Raw genomic sequence first — 14931 nt, forward strand, 5'->3', positions numbered from 1 at the left:
CTACTGGCGACTGCCAGTAGATAATATATATATATATTGTGTTGTGAACTGCGGCTGGATAAAGGAGTAGAATTTCCGTTCCTACACTACAAGATCCATGATTCAGAGGTGCAGCTGCAGGCACCGCCCACTTGGGAAGTACTGACACAGGTGTTACTGCAGCTTGGAAGCTTGAGACATCTCGTTTGGAGTACCCGCCCCTGGACTCGTGAATGAGTGCCTCAACCAATCGTAGAGGGACACTCTATTTTAAAAGGTGAACAGTGAATGACTATGTTAGAAGGCATCTGAGGAAGGCGACTACGCTGAAATGCATCATGCCGATCATTGCACTGCAAATAAAGGAGGTAATTCTACTTACCTGCGTGGGCTCAAGTCCTTTTCTGATGGGGAGGGACATTGGTTCTGATGTTTGGTGCTCGCCACGAGCACTTCGAGCCCCGATCCTCAAGAGTCCGGCGATTTGTGGAACTTTTGGTTTTGCCTCAAAGCGCTTGGGGAAGCGCCGGATCGCCACACTCAGCAGCGATGTGTTAAGCCAGGATCCGCTGGGCCATGACTACTTGGCTACACCCATGCTCACTGTAGTGGTGGGTGTCAAGACCCGTTGTTGTGAACTGCGGCTGGATAAAGGAGTAGAATTTCCGTTCCTACACTACAAGATCCATGATTCAGAGGTGCAGCTGCAGGCACCGCCCACTTGGGAAGTACTGACACAGGTGTTACTGCAGCTTGGAAGCTTGAGACATCTCGTTTGGAGTACCCGCCCCTGGACTCGTGAATGAGTGCCTCAACCAATCGTAGAGGGACACTCTATTTTAAAAGGTGAACAGTGAATGACTATGTTAGAAGGCATCTGAGGAAGGCGACTACGCTGAAATGCATCATGCCGATCATTGCACTGCAAATAAAGGAGGTAATTCTACTTACCTGCGTGGGCTCAAGTCCTTTTCTGATGGGGAGGGACATTGGTTCTGATGTTTGGTGCTTGCCACGAGCACTTCGAGCCCCGATCCTCAAGAGTCCGGCGATTTGTGGAACTTTTGGTTTTGCCTCAAAGCGCTTGGGGAAGCGCCGGATCGCCACACTCAGCAGCGATGTGTTAAGCCAGGATCCGCTGGGCCATGACTACTTGGCTACACCCATGCTCACTGTAGTGGTGGGTGTCAAGACCCGTTGTTGTGAACTGCGGCTGGATAAAGGAGTAGAATTTCCGTTCCTACACTACAAGATCCATGATTCAGAGGTGCAGCTGCAGGCACCGCCCACTTGGGAAGTACTGACACAGGTGTTACTGCAGCTTGGAAGCTTGAGACATCTCGTTTGGAGTACCCGCCCCTGGACTCGTGAATGAGTGCCTCAACCAATCGTAGAGGGACACTCTATTTTAAAAGGTGAACAGTGAATGACTATGTTAGAAGGCATCTGAGGAAGGCGACTACGCTGAAATGCATCATGCCGATCATTGCACTGCAAATAAAGGAGGTAATTCTACTTACCTGCGTGGGCTCAAGTCCTTTTCTGATGGGGAGGGACATTGGTTCTGATATATATATATATATATATATATATATATATATATATATATATATATATATATATATATATATATATATATATATATATATATATATATATATATATATTATCTACTGGCGGTCGCCAGTAGATAGTTATAGTTAGGACCGAGTTCCCATAGGAAATCTGAAAATTCTATTTTGAATAACTTTGGCGCCGGTTGACTTATGTTCGTGAAATTTTCAAAACTAATGGGGCGCTCCGCTCAGCTCCTACCCTGAAAGTCTCGGGGTGATTCGTCAAGCGGGGGCTGAGAAAAAAGGGGGGTCCCAAACCGCGTTTTCCCCATGCATTTTCCCATAGGACCTTTAGTCGAAGGTACAGCCCGAACGGCTGAACAGAATTACTTGAAATTTGGCAAAGAGGTAGTCCTCAGGTCAGGCATGTGCCTTTTGCATATATGGTGTAAATCTGTTCAGTAGTTTCTGAGAAAATCAAAAGTAAAATCATATACATATCTGGGCGGAGCCTAACCACACATCTCATTGTGAGATCTGATTGGCTGTCAGCACTTCATCCAAGAAGTGTTGGCAGCCATCTTGGGACCAATATACATGATAGCACCTCATTAAAAAGCATTGCAGTCAATAGAAGGTTTTAAGACTTTAGTTACATTATAAATCATTTGTTGATGGTACCATACTCATTTTAGGAATTGTGGTATGTTCTAAGGTGATTTTACCATGTGAAAAAGCCTTCTGCTGGGATATCATGAATCATCTTTGAGAGAAAACTATTTTCACATGCTTTTCCCACAGAGGTTTGGAAGGTGATCTATAAGCTAAACTGAGAGCATATTTTCTGTAAATTCACATTATCTTTCTCAGTCATGTGAGAATGAAGTCTGACATTCTCAGTAAAACATGTACATCCAACAAGGGCAGAGACTGTCAGTTGATTCCTTTGTGTTCTGCTGCAGCTTCCCAGAGTGTTCCAAAGAACAGCTAGAGCGCTAACAGTCTTACTTATGACAAAGGTATGGCACACCTGAAGCCATCTTGATTGGAATAAAGTGGTAACATTTAAAACATTTAATTTAAAAAGGAACATGCACTTTCAATACCAGCAGCAGACTTCCCTGGTGAGCAGTAGCTTTACTACAGTGATCTAATGAGCAACTAGAGTGCTAACATTCTGAATTTATGGCAAATGTGTGACACTTCTGAATGCCTTCTTCATTGAATCAAAGTAAAAAACTGACAGTATGCCTACTGAGGAGACTGCAGTAAATGAGGAAATTAGGAAACTTCATAACAAGTCTCCCAAGATGGCCACCAGAGACAAAAGAGCCCAAATGTAGCACAAATATCACCGAGATGTAGCCCAAGTATAGCCCAATGACAGAAATCCCAGAGTGTTTTAAAGAACAACTAGAGCGCTAACAGTCTTACTTATGACAAAGGTATGGCACACCTGAAGCCATCTTGATTGGAATAAAGTGGTAACATTTAAAACATTTAATTTGCAAAGGAACAAAATGAGGGGGTTCATTTTGCCATAGAAATTATGATTAGTGCTGCAGAAAGAAAACTTAGGGCACATTTTGACTTCTCAAATCCTCTTCAATTTCATTAAAAAGTTCTGACATGCAGACTGAAACATGCACTTTGAATACCAGCAGCAGACTTCCCTGGTGAGCAGTAGCTTTGCTACAGTGATCTAATGAGGAACTAGAGTGCTACCCTTCAGAATTGATGGCAAATGTGTCACATCTGAATGCCTTCTTGATGGAACCAAAGTAAACAAGCATTGAAAATGCAATAGGTCTCGCCCTCGTTTAAGTTAAAGCAATTCTGTTTGTAATTAGGTGGCTTTTTAGCTTTGCTTTTATTAGTGTTTTTCAAAAATTCATGTACATAACATGCATATATGTATATGTATGCATGCATTTATATTTGTATTTATATAGATATACAGATTATATATATGTTTATATATGTATGTATATATACACATACATATATATAAATGCATATGCATATATGTGCATATGTGTGCGTGTAGAGAGAGGTAGAGAGGTAGAGTTGTAGAGGTAGGGACGTAGAGGTAGAGAGGTAGAGGTAGAGAGTAGTAGAGAGAGAGGTAGAGAGGTAGAGAGTAGAGGATGAGTAATAGAGAGTAGAGAGAGAGTAGTAGAGAGTAGTAGAGAGAGTAGCAGAGAGTGAGTAGGAGAGAGTAGTAGAGTGAGTAGTAGAGAGTGAGTAGTAGAGAGTAGTAGAGAGTGAGAAGTAGAGAGTAGTAGAGAGTAGTAGAGAGTGAGTAGTAGAGGGAGTAGTAGAGAGTGAGTAGTAGAGAGTAGTAGAAAGTGAGTATTAGAGAGTGAGTAGTAGAGAGTAGTAGAGAGTGAGTAGTGGAGACTGAGTAGCAGAGAGAGAGTAGTAGAGACTGTGTAGTAGAGAATGAGTAGTAGAGTGAGTAGTAGAGATTAGTAGGGAGAGTAGTAGAGAGTGAGTAATAGAGAGTAGTAGAGAGTGAGTAGTATAGAGTAGTAGAGTAGTAGAGAGAGAGTAGTAGAGAGTGAGTAGTTGAGAGTGAGTAGTAGAGAGTGAGTAGTAGAGAGTAGTACAGAGTGAGTAGTAGAGAGTGATTAGTAGAGAGTAGTGGAGTAGTAGAGCGTGAGTAGTAGAGAGTAGTAGAGAGTGAGTATTAGAGTGAGTAGTAGGGAGTAGTAGAGAGTGAGTAGTAGAGTGTGATTAGTAGAGAGTAGTGGAGTAGTAGAGAGTGAGTAGTAGAGAGTAGTACAGAGTGAGTAGTAGAGAGTGATTAGTAGAGAGTAGTGGAGTAGTAGAGAGTGAGTAGTAGAGAGTAGTAGAGAGTGAGTATTAGAGTGAGTAGTTGGGAGTAGTAGAGAGTGAGTAGTAGAGTGAGTAGTTGAGTGAGTAGTAGAGAGCAAGTAGTAGAGAGTGTGTAGTAGAGAGTAGTAGAGAGTAGTAGAGAGTGAGTAGTAGAGAGTGAGTAGTAGAGAGAGTAGTAGAGAGTAGTAGAGTAGTAGAGCGTGAGTAGTAGAGAGTGAGTAGTAGAGAGTAGTAGAGAGTGAGTAGCAGAGAGAGTAGTAGAGAGTAGTAGAGTGAGTAGTAGAGAGTGAGTAGTAGAGAGAGAGAGTAGTAGAGAGTGAGTGGTAGAGAGTAGTAGAGTGAGTAGTGGAGAGTAGTAGAGAGAGTAGTAGAGTGAGTAGTTGAGAGTGAGTAGTAGAGAGTGAGTAGTAGAGAGTTGTAGAGAGTAGTAGAGTAGTAGAGAGTGAGTAGTAGAGAGTGAGTAGTAGAGAGTAGTAGAGTGAGTAGTAGAGAGGGAGTAGTAGAGAGAGAGTAGTAGAGAGTAGTAGAGAGTGAGTAGTAGAGTAGTAGAGAGTGAGTGGTAGAGAGTAGTAGAGAGTAGTAGAGAGTGAGTAGTAGAGAGTAGTAGTAGAGAGTAGTAGAGTACTAGAGAGTAGTAGAAAGTGAGTAGTAGAGAGTGAGTAGTAGAAAGTAGTAGCGAGTGAGTAGTAGAGAGTGAGTAGTTTAATTTAAAAGGAACACAATGAGGAGGTTCATTTTGCCATAGAAATTATGATTAGTGAGGAAAAAAGAAAAATTAGGGCTCATTTTGAGTGACTTCTCAAATCCTCTTCTATTTCATTAAAAAATTCTGCCATGCAGACTGAAACATGCACTTTCAATACCAGCAGCAGACTTCCCTGGTGAGCAGTAGCTTTACTACAGTGATCTAATGAGCAACTAGAGTGCTACCATTCAGAATTTATGGAAAATTAATGAATGCCTTCTTGATGGAATCAAAGTAAACAAGCATTGAAAATGCAATAGGTCTCGCCCTCGTTTAAGTTAAAGCAATTCTGTTTGTAATTAGGTGGCTTTTTAGCTTTGCTTGTATTAGAGTTTTTCAAACTTTCATATACATACCATGCATATGTATGCATATATGTATATGTATATGTATATGTATGCATGAATTTATATTTATATAGATATGCAGATTATATTTATATGTTTATATATGTATATATTATCTACTGGCGCACCGTGCGCGCACGGTGAAAAACCTGAAAAAAAAGCCATATTAATATATACATAACTTAGCATTTAAAAAAACGTACAAATTCACTTAAAAAACCATAGGTTTCACACACGTTATAGTTAGGAATTAGCATTTAAAAAACCTTGCAAATTCACTTAAAAAACCATAGGTTTCACACATGTTATAGTTAGCTGGACATTTCCCTCGTAAAAAACCAATGAAATTCCCCCGTTATAGTTAGTTCAGATAACTATAACTCGCGCGCCCGCAATCCTCTGCTCATGATGTCACATATTACATCACTCATGACATGGTCAGTGGCATCACTCTTGACATCACTGATGACATCATCCTTGTGATAGAGTGGCGGACGCGCGAGTTATAGTTATCTGAACTAACTATAACGAGGGAATTTCATTGTTTTTTTACGAGGGAAATGTCCAGCTAACTATAACATGTGTGAAACCTATGGTTTTTTAAGTGAATATATATATATATATATATATATTTATTTAGTATACTATGTATACATGTGAAAATGTGTCGGTCCACCTGCTTACCTCGGTGGCACGGAAAAAATGGGTGGAACTGACGTCAGCACGCCGACGAGGCCCTCTTATGGCTCCTATGACGTCATACGGTGTCGCGAGCGGAGCCGTGCTATTATGACATCGTCGTCGAAGTGGGAGAGCTAGGAAAGAATTTCCGCGGAATGCTGGCACTGGGGGTATTCACCTAAGTGTTCAGGCTAGGCCTTTGGGAGAAACTGTTTATGTTACCACTCCAGAAACCGAAACCAGTGATCCGAGGGCAGAGGCCCTGCAGATGGCACACGAGATGGGTAGATTTAGGGTAGTGCAGTGGTGTTTGGGTAGTGTTGAGGGTCAAACTGGGGGTAGATTTAGGGTGTAGGGCAGTGCAGTGGTGTTTGGGTAGTGTCGGGGGTCGTTCTAGGGGTGGTGTGACAAAGCACTTTTAAATTATTTGTTATCTTTATGTTTTTTTATCCAGTTGACCACTGGATTAAATGTTGCACTTAGGGGAGAGGATGTGGTGTTACTTCCAGAGCTGCAGTCTTTGCAACTGGGGAACCAGGTTGGATTTTCTGCTTCAGCTCGACATTCTGTGATTCTGGTCAAATCACTTAATCTCCCCATGTCTACAACCAAAATGAATTTGTTCTTGTGTGATGTAACCAATGCTCATGTAAAGCACTACAATACCTGACAAGTCTGCACTATATAAAACTGCAAAAACACCAAAAATAAAAAGTGTTTTGCACACTTCCAGTGTTGCCAGATTTTTAGACCCGTCCCAAGCCCAAAGCCGCTCAAATATAAGCCCAAAATAAGCCCACCCAGACCAGTTTCAGCCCAAAAACCAGCCCAAACTCGCAACTCTCAAATTATGCAGAAATAGTCATCAGAAACCACTTAAAGGATGAACCTAAATTCTATTCAATATACAGATAGTGGAAGGGGGTTAACTGGGCACCTGTGTTAATGCTGCTAATTTTCATGACCCGTCACCACTGTGACATTGCAACTTGTAACAGGCACTTCTAAAGCTACAATGATAGAAAGCACAGAGATTGAGAAAGGCAGAAATAGTATTATGTGCTAATTACTGCTCCGTCTAATTTGTATTTTAAGCAGCTCCCAAAGGTAATGCCAGGTAGCCCCCGTTTACCCCATAGCCCTCAAGCCCCCTCCCTTCTTCCCGAATAGAGTCTGAGAACCTCCACTTACGTAAAATCAGTACACTTTTTAGCTTCCAAAATGTGCAGTCTTCTGCCTAAATTGAATAATATTACCACCTATGGGAGAGGATGTGGCGTTACGGCCACAGCCATGTGTTGGAGGCAGCAGCAGTGTGCGCTTCCCTCACACAGAACAGGTAACACACAGACAGTAGCACAGCAACCTTCGCTTATTTATTTGAGATTATTATATAGCAATAGCTAGATACAAAGTTATCAGAACACTTTACAACAGCAAATGTTCACATGAAAGATAACAAGTCTATACAGAACATCTGATTCAGAGTGCTTTACTTATCACAAGAGCACTCATTCCTACTCTTACTATAAATGAACTTAGTTCACTTTGTGCTTGCTTCTACATGCTGCGGCGGTCCCACGAGTCGACGGCCACAGCAACACAGGGCTGCACTACCAGGCCGGGTCTGACAGTCTGAGTCCCGAGAGAAAAGTGACACAGTGCATAGCTGCCGAGGTTTCAGATTGCTTATGTGTGATATTTTCATAATTTCAGTGTAATTATGAGTGATATTCAACGACTACCAACCATTATTTTCAATATTAAAAGAAATACAATTTACATATTTTCCATTTAATGATTTGGCGAAATTAAGACACGCGTCCCATGGAAAAAGGCACTAAAAACACAGGGAAGGCAGTTCCATTTTTTCACATTCACACATGCATTCCACAGGCCTGCCCCTCTTCTTCTCATTTGCCCCACTGAAAAGAAATAGACATGGTTCCCTGAGAGTAGGCATAAGCAGCACGGGCACGTCTGTGGACTGAGGACTTGAGCAGCAATGCAGGAGCAGAGGACCAGCGCCTAGATTCCTGAGCTTTGCATGTGAATTGCAGGAGACAGAGGGAGAGAGAGGCTTGGGAAGGGCAGAAGTTTGTATGTTGACAGCAGCGAGAGACTGTGAAGTGAGACTACTCTAGAGCGATGATTGCAGGTGGAGTTTCTGACTGAATACATGTCTAGCAATGCATATCTCTGTGAGGAGCGTTTGTAACAGTGAATGTGCACAGGGGGCCAGGGGCTGTGGGATAGGTGTATTGAGAGACTGCAGGGAGGGAAAGTGAAAAGACAAAGACTACTGGAAAAATTGTGTGGCAGCGGATAATATGGGGAAGGAGTTATGATCTGGGATTCTGAGAAAGACACACATTGGTGAGTGCACACACACCCTCTGCTCTGTGGCATCATGAATCTCAACCTAGACAAGGTAAAAAATGAAGTGTCACTTACTTAGATTAGGGGCCGGGCAGCAGGATACAGTCAGTCAACCGAACCAGGCGTCCTGGTCCACTCCTGGCGTCCTGATTCCTGGAGTTGAAGGCAGCTGCCAGCCAGGCCAGCTACTCAAGGACAGGGAGGGATTGAAGACTGGGGCCGGGCCGCGACTTGTTGTGGCAGGCAGCAGGCAGTGGAGTGGAGGTGCACTGCACACAGACAAGCAGCAGCCCAGTGCACGCTTGCTGTGCCGTGCTGTGCGAACTAGTGATGACAACTCCATAGTCCAGACAAGAGCCGAGGATTAATCAAGTGGTGTGGTGGTGGTAAACTAAAACTGCCGTGCTGTCACATTAGTGTGTGTGCCAGTGCCACACACTAGAGTCGAGTCTCTCCGAGTCCGACCTCGTGTGTGACAGTGTGAGTGGGAATGAGTTCACTCCAGACCGTGGCTTTGCCCGATGGGGGGGCACTCAGAGCGGGACACTCACTCATCAAGCTCTTGCTTGGCCTCCTTCAGTCGCGGGATCAATGCGGATTGTGGCCGCGGGCGGTCTGCTGTTTACAGCCTTAGCCTAAGCCTTAGGCAGCGCGCAAGGCACAACTTGAAACTAAAGCCTTATCCTTACCTGCGATTTTCCTGCCAGGCAGCCGCAGGACCCAGGCCTGAGCTGACTGATGGTCCTGACTAAGGGCAGGCTGAGGGTGCAGTACAGTGTACTGTACGACAGGTGAGGTGGTGTGGTGACTGTACAGGGCACCAGACCAAACGGACCACAGAGAGGTGGAGGCCGGAGCAAGTCTGCCTGCTGCGGCCTGCGAGCGCCTGCCTGAGTGTGACAACCACCACGTATTGACAACGGGAGAAACGACTCGAGGTGACTACAGTCCACTCTTTCTGACGTCACCCCAGCATTATATTGAACCACGCGGGGGCTGGCCAAAAATGATGCCCAGGACCGTCACTTGAAGTGCTTTCGCACGCTACAAGATTGACAGCCCTGGGGACTCACATCGGCCCGCACACACTACTACTAAGCTAGGTGGTGGTGGTAGTGACAATTACGTGATGTGCAGTGTGTGTGTTTGGGGGAGGGAAAACTCGTGTGTGTGTGTGCCGTTGATGCTCAATGCTCACGGGTAGGGTGAGGGTCATGTCAGTGCGCACAGGCTGGCCTGTCAGGGGGTCCTCCTCCAATAATTTTAGCGCGCGCTGCCCACTCATTCGCCAGCCATGGACCGCCAGCACAGTGATAGGCATACGCCACGGTCGGCGCCGCCCAAGCCTGTATTTTGCGCACACTGGCCTTAATTCAGCCCAAAAATTAGCCACCCGCCCGGTATGGGTTTTTCCCGCACAATTTGAAAAATGTCAACCAATTGTGCGGGAAATAGGCCTGGGCGGTAAATTCCGTTCCGTTTGCGGAATTTGCGGAATTCTGGTAATTTCGCGTTCCGCGGAGAACGCGAAATTGCCCAAAAATCTGCGTTCCGCGACTTCGCGAAATTTTTTGCTTGTTCGCGTTCTCAATATGCGTGTTCGCGAGATATTTCACCGCGAGCACGCAAACAGCGATCGCGAACAGGAAAAAAGTATCGCGAACAAGCAATTCCGCGTGTTCGCTGAATTTCTGCGTGTTCGTGGAGATTTTTTACTGTTTCGCGGAGATTTGCGTAACGCGATTACGCAAATTCCGCCCACCCCTAGCGGGAAATAGCCCAATCTGGCAACACTGCACACTTCTGTCATTGGGCTACATGTGGGCTACATCTGGGTGATATTTATGCTGCGTTTGGGCTCTTTTGTCTCTGGTGGCCATCTTGGGAGATTTATTTGTTATGAAGTTTCCTAATTTCCTCATTTACTGCAGTCTCCTCAGTAGGAAATGTTTTCAGTTGTGTTACTTTGATTTCATCAAGAAGGTATTCAGATATGTCACACATTTGCCATAAATTCTGAATGCTAGCACTCTAGTTGCTCTTTAGATCACTGTAGTAAAGGTACTGCTCACCACGGAAGTCTGCTGCTGGTATTAAAAGTGCATGTTTCAGTCTGCATGTCAGAATTTTTTAATGAAATAGAAGAGGATTTGAGAAGTCACTCAAAATGTGCCCTAATTTTTCTTTCTTCAGCACTAATCATAATTCCTATGGCAAAATGAACCTCCTCATTGTGTTCCTTTTTAAATTAAATGTTTTAAGTGTTACCAGTTTATTCCAATCAAGATGGCTTCAGGTGTGCCATACGTTTGTCATGAGTAAGACAGAAAGCACTCTAGTTGTTCTTAAGAACACTCTGGGACATTCTGTCATTGGGCTATACTTGGGCTACATCTGGGTGATATTTGTGCTACATTTGGGCTCTTTTGTCTCTGGTGGCCATCTTGGGAGACTTATTTGTTATGAAGTTTCTTAATTTCCTCATTTACTACAGTCTCCTCAGTAGGAAATACTTTCAGTTTTTTACTTTGATTCCATCAAGAAGGCATTCAGATGTGTCACACATTTGCCATAAATTCAGAATGTTAGCACTCTAGTTGCTCATTAGATCACTGTAGTAAAGCTACTGCTCACCAGGGAAGTCTGCTGCTGGTATTGAAAGTGCATGTTTCAGTCTGCATGTCAGAAGTTTTAATGATATAGAAGAGGATTTGAGAAGTCACTCAAAATGTGCCCTAATTTTTCTTTCTGCAGCACTAATCATACTTTCTATGGCAAAATGAACCCCCTCATTTTGTTCCTTTTTAAATTAAATATTTTAAGAGATACCACTTTATTCCAATCAAGAAGGCTTCAGGTGTGCAATACGTTTGTCATAAGTAGGACTGTTAGCGCTCTAGTTGTACTTTAGAACACTCTGGGAAGCTGCAGTAGAACACAAAGGAATCAACTGACAGTCTCTGCCCTTGCTGGATGTACATGTTTTACTGAGAATGTCAGACTTCATTCTCACATGACTGAGAAAGATAATGTGAATTTACAAAAAATTGGTCTCAGTTTAGCTTATAGATCACCTTCCAAACCTCTGTGGGAAAAGCATGAGAAAATAGTTTCCTCTAAAACATGATTCATGATATCCCAGCAGAAGGCTTTTTCACATGGTAAAATCACCTTAGAACACACCACAATTCCTAAAATGAGTATGGTACCATCAACAAATGATTTATAATGTAACTAAAGTCTTAAAACCTTCTATTAACTGCAATGCTTTTTAATGATGTGCTATCATGTATATTGGTCCCAAGATGGCTGCCAACACTTCTTGGATGAAGTACTGAGAGCCAATCAGATCTCACGATGAGATGTGTGGTTAGGCTCTGCCCAGATATATATGTGATTTTGCTTTTGATTTTCTCAGGAATTACTGAATGTATTTACACCATTTAGCCAAAAGGCACGACTCTGAACCAAGGGCTACCTTTTTGCCAAATTTGGTGTAATTCCATTCAGCAGTTCAGGCTGTAGCCGCGATTAAAGGTTCCTATGGAAAATTGCATGGGGAAAACATGTTTTGGGACCCCCCTTTTTTCTCAGCCCCTGCTTGACGAATCACCCTGAAACTTTCAGGATAGGAGCGGACCGGAGTGCACCACCAGTTTTGAAAATTTCGGGAAGATTCGTCAACTGGCGCCAAAGTTATTCCAAATAGAATGTTGCGGATTTCCTATGGATAATAGGTCCTAACTATAACTACCTACTGGTGACCGCCAGTAGGTAATATATATATATATATATATTCACTGAAAAAACCATTGGTTTCAGGCACGTTATAGTTAGAAATTAGCATTTAAAAAACCTTAGAAATTCACTGAAAAAACCATAGGTTTTAGGGCAAGTTATAGTTAGTTGAACATTTCACTCGTACAAAACTATAGAAATTCCCCTGTTATAGTTAGTTCAGCTAACTATAACTCGCGCCCCCGCAATGCACTGCTGATGACGTCACATATTACATCACTCATGACATGGTCAGTGACATCACTGATGACATCTCAAATGACATCACTGATGACATCATCCAGTGACTGTGTGTTTCTGTAAAGTTTAAATATGTTTAATATTGTAACAGGGGGGATCGGACTGACCACTGGGTAGACCTACCTAATAGCCGGGGAAGGGTAACCAACTCCGTCTCCCCTTTTTTATCTCGGCAGCAGGATGAGTGGACTACCCCGGATCTGCACAACATTGCCGAATACGAGGACATAGGACACTGTCCCTTTATCTGGGAAGATTTCTCCCTAAGCCACGCCCCCAGCAGTGACGAGGAGGAGGCTTGGCCTTCAAAGTCTGGAAGGAGGCAGACGTCGGCGTGGGTAAACACCGGAGGAGTCGAGGAAACAGAGGGGATCGAGAGCGGACCAAGGCAGACGGTGTCCCGAGAGCCAGCAGAGGTGGAACAGCCGCATGAGCATCCGGAGCCAGGAGGCCAACGGCCCCGTGTGTCGCCCAGCCACGCTCCCGTAGGAGCGTGGCTCTCGCAGGTATGCGAGCGTTTCACAGGTTGGGTGGGTAAAAGGGGGAGACCGCCAACCCACCTTTAACTTCCCCGTTGGCCTGGTATTTCCCACCCTGAGCACTGACCTCACCTAGCTAGACGTGTGGCGCACCGTGTGACTCCTCACTTCCACTTCCCTCATCAACACTGTTTGAGTGCACTACACTGATACCGAGTTCCTTTGTTTCTTTTTTCCCCGATGCCCCAATACGCTTCCCGCTGATCAAACGGTCTCGAGCTGGATTGGGTACGGAGAGGGCGGACCTCGCCGAGGAACCAGGATGCTCCAGGGAGGCCAAAAGAACGGCCTTTACCTTACTATAGACTGGTCACACGACGCAGGCGTATAGTTAGAACAACAAAATCCTCTTTGACCCATCTAGTCTTCCGATTGTTTCTCCTACCCCGCAACAAATATATATAGGGAAAGGCGTATTGAAGAATGAGTGGGTGTATAAGTGTCTGAATGGTTGAATTAGTGGGTGCATGACTGACTCTACAAGTGAGTGATTAAACGTATCTTACTGAATGCATGGGTTAGTGACTAAACTGTGTGAATGTCTATATCTGTCTGTCTGTTGGTGTGTAAGCGGCTGCATTGGTTTGTGAATAACTACATGAGTGTCTATATGAGTTATTGATTGGTTGTCTGACCATCTGTATCGGTGCCTGAGTGTTTGTGTGGGTGGGGTGTGTGTGACTCTGTGCATAGATGTGTGAGTGGGTGATTCACTGGGTGCATGGTTTCAAGAGTGCCTCTGTGATGGACTGTATGGGTGGGTGAGTGTGTGTGGGTGTGTTAGTGAGTGAATGTATATCTCAGTAGTACATGTGTGAGTAACCACATATGTGAAAGGCAGTATATATGTGTGTTAGAGTATATAAATGGCTATAAGTGAGAGGGTGTGATTATGAGAGTGGCTGTATGGATGAGTGTGTGCTTGTATCAGTGATTGTATAAGAGCGTAAGTATGTGCTAGTATTTGTATAAGTAAGTGATCTGGTGTGTGTGTAACTGTATAGGTGAGTAAATGGAAGTGTGATTAATTATTTGCATGACTGACTCTGTGTGTGAGTACCTCTATGGATGAGTGGTGGTGTGTGAGTGTCTAGATAGATGTATGAGTGGATATGATAGTCCTGTACTGTGTGACCATAAGTATGAGTGATTCTATGGGTGAGTGAGTGGTTGTGGGTGTAGACCTAAGAATCAGTGAGTGTGTATGTAGATATTGGTGTTGGAGTGTCATTGGTTTTGAGAATGGCCGTCTGTAATTTAGAGTGGGTGTAGCAAAGGTTATATTAGGGTGTGAGAAGATGCATCAATTTATCACATGGATGATGTCATCAGTGATGTCATTTGAGATGTCATCAGTGATGTCGCTGACCATAACAAACAACAACTGAGTCCGGTGGTCTACAAATGGGAGATAGGACTAAATTACCAAGTAACAAGAAGAGTACTATAAGGGACCCAAAGGCAAAGAGAAAAGACCTTTGCGAAAAATAGGATTTCCATCAATTACCAGAGTGGTCAGTGTCATAATTTGGATCTCCTTCCTGCCCTCCACTATCCCTCTAGATCACAGAGGATAACCATGTGGAACAGGTTTCGACCAGGTCATCAAGGTCATAAGGGAAGGAAGTAAAGAAAAGACCAATCCTCACATAGTAATAAACATAATAAATGGGTGATGGAATTTTTTGTGCAGTGCGTGTTGGTGAAGTTAAAAAGGAGGTAGAAGAGAAAAACACTTTAATTCCAAATATCTCTTCTAATCCTGGTTAAAAATAGTGCAGAAGCAACATTAAACAAATAGGCTGCCTCACAATACGGTCGACATATTT

Source organism: Triturus cristatus, chromosome 10 (genome assembly GCF_964204655.1).
Source record: "Triturus cristatus chromosome 10, aTriCri1.1, whole genome shotgun sequence".
Classification (NCBI taxonomy): domain Eukaryota; kingdom Metazoa; phylum Chordata; class Amphibia; order Caudata; family Salamandridae; genus Triturus; species Triturus cristatus.